This window comes from Dipteris shenzhenensis, chromosome 1, assembly GCF_047967505.1.
Source record: "Dipteris shenzhenensis isolate YYH24624 ecotype China chromosome 1, Dip_SZ_1.0, whole genome shotgun sequence".
Taxonomy (NCBI): Eukaryota; Viridiplantae; Streptophyta; class Polypodiopsida; order Gleicheniales; family Dipteridaceae; genus Dipteris; species Dipteris shenzhenensis.
In genome coordinates, this window is record NC_141596.1 from 24,038,664 (window position 1) to 24,045,878 (window position 7,215).

Sequence of the window (7,215 nt, forward strand, 5' to 3'; positions counted from 1 at the left end):
TCCTTATACATGCAAGGGAGATAACCATTTGGGGGGTCTATCCCATTTTTATAAACCTTGACCCTTGGGCATGAGATCCTAGCCATAGATTTATCATTGACCACCATGAGATGGCATGTGAAACTATGTGACTAGATGTATCCTTGACCTAGAAAGAGGCAAACCCTTGAGGGAGGGTATGTTGGGATATGTGTGATCAAGGACTTGCTAGGAGCATGTGTGCATCCACTAGCAGTTATATTGTTGTGTGTGTGTGTGTAGGAAAGGCACAGTTAGTGCCATAGGCCATGACACAGGTGATGATGTAATGCAAAGGCCCCCACGTGGGGAGGTGCCTATGATTGTGGAGTTCCTATGATTTAGGAGTTACCTCCTTTGATGTAGGTGAGGTGCCATTGATTTAGGCCACCCTCTCTCCCATTCTATAAAAGAGAGGACTTCCTCTCAACTCAATGGAACATTTTGCCATTTGGTTTCCACTCTCTTCGATGATGTCCTCCTTTACTCCCACTCCCCAACAGTGTTGATGAAATCGAATTCTTTGGCTGATTTCCAGGGGAGAGGGATGAAGCATTTATTGTTCTACAAATTTCTTGCTTTTCGCAGACGTTCTTGAGCATGTGCATTAGTGACCATACTTAGTCTTAGGTTTTCCTCTCATCCATTCTTTGAAAGCGATGGATGAGAGGGATGCATTTGGAGGTAGTTTTGAAAAGCCAAGTTAATTTCTCATATGTTAATATTAATATCACCATAATATATTCTATATGGTTCACTCTAATGACAGAGTTGCTTTCTAGCAGCTGCAGACTCAGAATTCACATGACCTTGTTTTTACCAACAGGGTTACCATCTCGTGAAGGCAACTCACTATAAACCCCAAAAGGAAAGAAAACATAATCCTCCTATAAAAGACTTCACATTTAAAATCTTTCCATCATTCTAGTAGCAACATTTTAATTAACAGAAACTCAATGGTTGCTATAGACTCACTAGAGGTCACCAATAGTCCCTACAAGCACACTTCCCTTCCTTGAAGACGTGAAAGCGGTTTGCATCTCTGACAAGGATGGTCCGCTGCTCTATCTTTGATATCAGTGCAGTGACCGCATGACAGTCGTAACAAATCCGGAGATTCTTGACAACACGTATGGGTGCCCCCTTGGGTGTATTGATCAGGGCACATGTGATAGCCAGCTTTTCACTATGCCCACATAACCCATCTTCCTTTGCATCACCAGACATGTCTTGTGACACCCAATGCGAATCTGGGACATACCCTTCCTCCCTCATTTTAAGGAAAAGGTATTCTAACTTTGCATATATATTTTTGCTCTGGGGATGCCTTGTATCCCCCAACAGAAAGGAATGCACAACCCCACCCATGTCAGTCCACCAACACTGACCTGGCTTCTTCCATGCTTGTTTTTTAACTCTCATTGCCTCAATCTTTTCCTCTTCCTCCTGCATCTGAGCATCTGCATAAATGTTAGACATCAAAACATAAGATGCAGCATCCTTTTCATCCAATTGCACTACATGTTCAAAGGCCAGTCTTCCTAGCTCCACATTAGCCCACTTCCTACAAGCACCCAACACCATATGCCACACCAAAAGATTAGGCTGGAAAGGCATCTTCTTCACCATCACTAACGCCTGGTGTAAATGGCCTGCACGGCCAAGGAGATCAACCATGCTAGTGTAGTGCTCAATACTAGGAGTGATGCCATACTCTCTGCTCATGGCCTCAAAGTACTTCTGTCCCATATCCACAAGACCCGTGTGACTGCACACAGTCAGAACTATAGAGAATGTGACCCCACCTGGCTTTACCCCTTCTATAGTCATTCTCTCCAGCATATGGAAAACAGTTTCACTTTCTCCTAACTGGGCATATCCTGCAATTAATGCATTCCACGAGACCTCATTTCGAACTTGTAGCTTGTCAAATGCTTCCTGTGCTTCTAAAAGCGAGCCACATTTCGCATACATATCCACCAAGCTGCTGCCAACAAAAAGATCTCTTTCCAGTTCCTTTTTAGCCATCTTTGCATGTAATTCTCGACCCTTATCTATGGCTCCTATGCTGCCACAAGCTTTAAAGATGCTGCTAAGTGTGACTGCATTTGGAGAGAGACCATCCAGTTGCATCTGTTCAAAACAATTCAGTGCTTCCTCTCCAAGCCCATGTTCCGCATATCCTGCCATTAGTGCATTCCACGAGACTATGTCTTGAACTGGCAGCTTGTTAAATGCTTCCCGCGCTTCTACAAGCGACCCACATTTGGCGTACATATCCAACAAGGCGCTGCCAACAAAAAGATTACTTTCCAGCCCCTTTCTAGCAATCCCCAGGTGTATTTCTCGGCCCTTATCTATGGTCCCTATGCTACCACAAGATTTTAAGCTGCAAACAAATGTGACAGCATCTGGCGAGATACCCGCCAGTTGCATCTGTTCGAAACAGTTCAGCGTTTCCTTGCAAACCCCATGCTCAGCATATGCTGCCATTATTGCATTCCACGAATATACGTCTCGAACTGGCAGGTTGTCAAACGCTTCTTGTGCTTCTTCAAGTGAGCAACATTTGGCATACATATCCACCAAGCTGCTGCCAATGAAAAGTTCTCCCTCTAGCCCCTTTCTGGCAATCTCAGAATGTATCTCTCGACCTCCTTCCACATCCTTCAGCCTAGCACAAGCCTTCAGTACTGCTACAAAGGTATGCTTGCTAGGATGCACAGAATCCTCTTGCATTTTCTGGTAAAGGTTAAGGGCATGCTGTGATTCCCCAAGTTCAACATAACCCATGATGAGAGAATTCCAAGAATGCACGTTCCTCTCAACCAACTTGTTAAAAATCTGCTGAGCATCGCACATGCTTCCAGCTTGGACCAAAACTGGGACAAGATAGTTCCCAAGAGATCTATGATCTTCCAGCCCATTTTTGCACATATAAGCATACAGGCGCTTGGTATATGCTGGATTTTTCAAGTTTCTGCACTTAAGCAAGATGCATGTAAGGCTCTCCATTGAAGGAAGCTGACGCATCTGCTCCATAGACGTGAGTGCCTCCTCTAAGCTGAGTGTTTCCAGGCCATTCTTTTCACGCAGTTCTTGTGATGCATTCACCTTTACTTCAGATCTGATTAAGGCTTTGCCACACCCCTCCACCAAGCCATGGTGAAGGGCCTGACCAGTGGATGCTTTGGACATTTCCTCGAGCATGTCTTTAACCCAACCTGGATTGTACCAATTGTCTATCCACAGCGAATCCCTTGTAATCTTGTGCTTGAAATCTGGAGATCTCGAGTTTATCTGTTGTTAAGATCCACAACAGAGTCGTCAGAAAACCCAATCTGCAGCTTTACTTGTGCAAATCATTCAGTTCAGACTCGTAGTACACGTACTTTGCTCTCTCGGTTGTCCCACCACAGGGAGGGGTCCATGAAGTAATCCTTCCATAAGCGCTCAGTCCTCGAGCTACCTGCGAAGCATAACAACAATGAAAATCAATTGTGAGAAGTGGATGTTGGTTTTCTTCAAAAGGACAGCCCTCCTCATCCGCTAACATAATTAAATTATACACGTAAAGGCGGCGGAAAATCTTAGCAAGGTTCAAAATACAGTACCTGAAAGAGAAGAGTCCTTTACAGCTCCACTGCTTGTGGGGGAAGCCGTGAGATGAGCTGCCAGCAAATTGGAGTGTGGATCTCTGCAGCGAAAAAAAACCCGGCCAAATACGTGGGCGACGCCAGGGCTGCATAGTATCGTCGAGTTTGGGTCAAGCCGACGGCAAGGATCTCTGAATCCTCCTGTACGTATGTCCATCACCTTCTCTAGAAAAACTTCAAGGCAAGCTCTGAAAAGAAGACAAGCTATAATTTAGTGATGTGTTTAGTGAGATTAATAACAAGGAATGCTCATTAAGCATTCATAAGGCCTGCCTCAGATGCGCAGCTTGGAGAGAGAGAGAGAGAGAGAGAGAGAGAGAGAGAGGGGGGGGCGGGGGGGGGGGGGGGGGGGAGCCTTGGCTTGAAATAGAAAGAGAGAGAAAGAGGGAGGAATAGGTGGAGATCACATGCCCTCAAAAAACAAAAACAGGCAAGTGGACCAATCAACAATTCACTAATAAAAACTTAAAAAATTTTGGATTTTTGCCCATCTCCAAGAGGAACCTTCACTAAGGCTACCTAGAGGCAGGCCAAAAAACGTGGTTTGAGAATCTATGGGACAGTAGAAAATCTGACTCACAATGCTCAAAAGCAGCTCTAGAAAAACTGTATTTCTGCCTCATAATTATTTGCATTCGTGCGTCCATGTAGTTGTGTAGTAAGGATGGACTATGTTTATGACTCTCAAGACAATTTTCCTGCAATTTATAAATTTTCTATATGTAGCAGCAGAGCTGTTTCGCTAGATGCTCCAAAAGGCTGTCAATGTTCGTTGGCATCAATCCATTAACTATACTCTTTGCCCTTCTTACATCACCATTGCCGAAAGTGAAAATTCCTTATCCTCAACATCTTTGGTGCCGCAAATCCTACCTTTCTATCTCAAAGTTATTAAATCCTTGTCATATGAGGTGTCTTTTAAACATGCAGAGGTTCAGAATATACTAGCATGAAAGAGAGAGAGAGAGAGAGAGAGATTATTGGGAACTGTACAACAGGTAGTCCATTTCTATAAAGAAAGGTAAGAGAATTCCAAAGACTGTACACAGCAACGTATGTATGTGGTAACTCAGGTCAAAAACAAGAACAATTTTAAAAAAAGAGCATCCACATTTTTATGACCTGCCTAAAGTCCCCCGAGCACATTTCAAGATATGACCAAAGCATGAAAAATTGAATTACTTGACTTCCTTAGTCCTTACAGATTTTGAACCTAACTATGACATAATGATGAGACATTAATCTGTTTTTGACCCCTCAATGGAATGAAGGGACCACAATTCCTCTGTTTACAAAACCAACTTTGCTAGCCTTGGAGGCACTGTACCTGCCAAGAATTGTCCATCCCTAGCTGAAGGTGTAAAGGACATCTTTCTTGCAAACAAGAGAGAGCGTCTAAATTTCTATTCAAATGATTTAGCGCTGGCAACAGATGTTATAGTGCAAATGCATCTAACCTGGGTTCAAAGAAAAACCCCTTAATCCTTTTGGAAGAGGTAAGAAGTGGACGACCACCAAACCAGTGCCATATATTCTTGAACGAGTCATACATTAGCCATCTCTGTTGCTTCTGAGCAGAGAAGCAGATGTAATTACCATGACCAAAACATTGAAAGCTTTCTGCAGATGACTTCAATAGTGCTTTGAACATCATGTGAGGCATTCTTCCTATCTCCACCCAATCCATCTGTCGTAAATCAAGCTCCCAGATCCGCATACTTTGGTGAACGCTGTAACAGTCCTACTCTACCTATAAGAAGAAGGGAGCCCGAGTCCCCAGCAACCAAAAAAGCATCTAAGAGGGAGCGTGGCATTCTGACAGGAATTGATTCCCACATTCCTCGATCAATATCAAATGCAACCAAGCCGCAGGGTGATAGAGTGAGGCAATAAAGCCTGCCATTACAAAAGGCTGACTTCAGTGACTGAAGATTTCCAATAGGCATGCTCTCATAAACAGCCCAGCTATCAGACTTTGAATCGTAAACCTCTGTTGGCATTACTCAGTTGCTCCCAGCATAACTGCAATCTCCAGCAGTTATGATCCTGTAGCACCTAGCTTTCTTATCCACAAACATATTTACAAACCCAAGCTGCCTGCTGTGATGCATATCTGGTAGCAGCTTGCACTCTTTTCTAAGAGGATTGCAAACAAACAGACGATCGTGTCGACCCTCTAATCCCGTAAAACATAGGAGTCCACCTGCACTGGCAATCAGAGAATATGCCTTTCTTGGAACAATTGCCAAGGGAAGGGAACGCCAGGCCCTCATCGGCTGGCTATAGACAGCACTTTGCCATGTCTCGCCATTTTTCTGAGACATAAGAAAGCAAGGGCCATGGGAAGGAAGCTGAGAAAGGAGATTGAGGAACCCACGTTCATTCAAAACAGAATACCATCTTCTGCACACGCCTCTTAACCCGAAGAAGAAAACTGGCGGCAACCAAGCAAGCACTCTGTCTGCTAACTCTTCAGGCAAATCTGCCCATACAGAGCCTTCTAAAGCGACTTCCTTGGGAGAGGTGCAGCTCGGTGAAACCACCACTTCTTCCTCAAAGCCACGAGGCTTAGTTTTCAGTCGCCGAAAGAGCTTTTGTTGGCCGGGAGAATCACACCCCAAGGCTATTTGCCTTTCACACCCTTCGTTGGCAGGACATTCCTCTTCAAATATTTCCATGCAGAAGGGGACCTTTATAGGCTCTGTTGATGGATCACCACAAAGCCTGATAAAAGCTGGCCGCCTGGGAAATCAAAAAATGTCAAGCTAGACGAGCGACAGTGTATTCGATGCCCCTTATTGAGCAGAAGCCTGCATTTCCACTTTTGAAGAAAGAAATACATGGACATTTAGGTCCTACTAGCGTCCTAGGACCCCAAACGCCAGCGTTCCAAATCACCAGAGTACTCTTGATCCGCCAGGATCTACAGACTCGCCGGAGGAGCAAATTGATCCTAGCCACATATAAAGGACATGCAATATTGCATAATCTTCAGTCCCATGAATCGTTATGCTATAGACTTCATCAAGGTCTCACAAATAGCGAGGCTTACAAAACTTTTGCAAATATTATCGTCCTACCTCACTGCGAGACGCAGCGGTTGTCGAAATTACCACAATGTTGCGAAGGAGCTTGGTGCTCCTGAGAAAGACATGCAAATTGTCAGCAAAATGAGAGATGAAAGATGGAACAAATGCTGCGAATCTGGAAGGCAAACACGTCGCGGAGGGAGGCCAAATGTTACCGTGAATTCAGGAATGCACGAGCAAAATCGAGTTCTCCTTTTGCACTGGTTTGCTTGCAGGGATGGCACAATGAATGCTGCAATCGCCCTGGTACTGCGAGTCTCCTCAATTCTCTCTAAAGCTCTCGCGTCCCCAAAGCGTTACAACAAAATCACGCGAGCAGCAGGATCATCAGAGCCATAGCCACAAGGGAAATTTCAGAAGGATCATTGGTACAACAAAATCACCCTGCAGGAACATCAGCGATGAGGAACACGAGAGACCCGCTCCGCACGGGTCTCAACATGGGATCTCGG

At 44.6% G+C, this 7,215-nt stretch overlaps 1 pseudogene across 1 annotated transcript; it reads right to left on the bottom strand.

Annotated features, from left to right (window-relative positions):
* Positions 1-836: 836 nt before the first annotated feature.
* Positions 837-6,636, bottom strand: LOC147905573 (pentatricopeptide repeat-containing protein At3g12770-like; annotated as a pseudogene). Its single transcript, XR_015540872.1, has 4 exons — positions 5,132-6,636; positions 3,633-3,862; positions 3,411-3,487; positions 837-3,318 (listed from the first exon to the last, which is right to left on the bottom strand). The product of XR_015540872.1 is annotated as a pentatricopeptide repeat-containing protein At3g12770-like (transcript).
* Between the last annotated feature and the right edge of the window lie 579 nt (positions 6,637-7,215).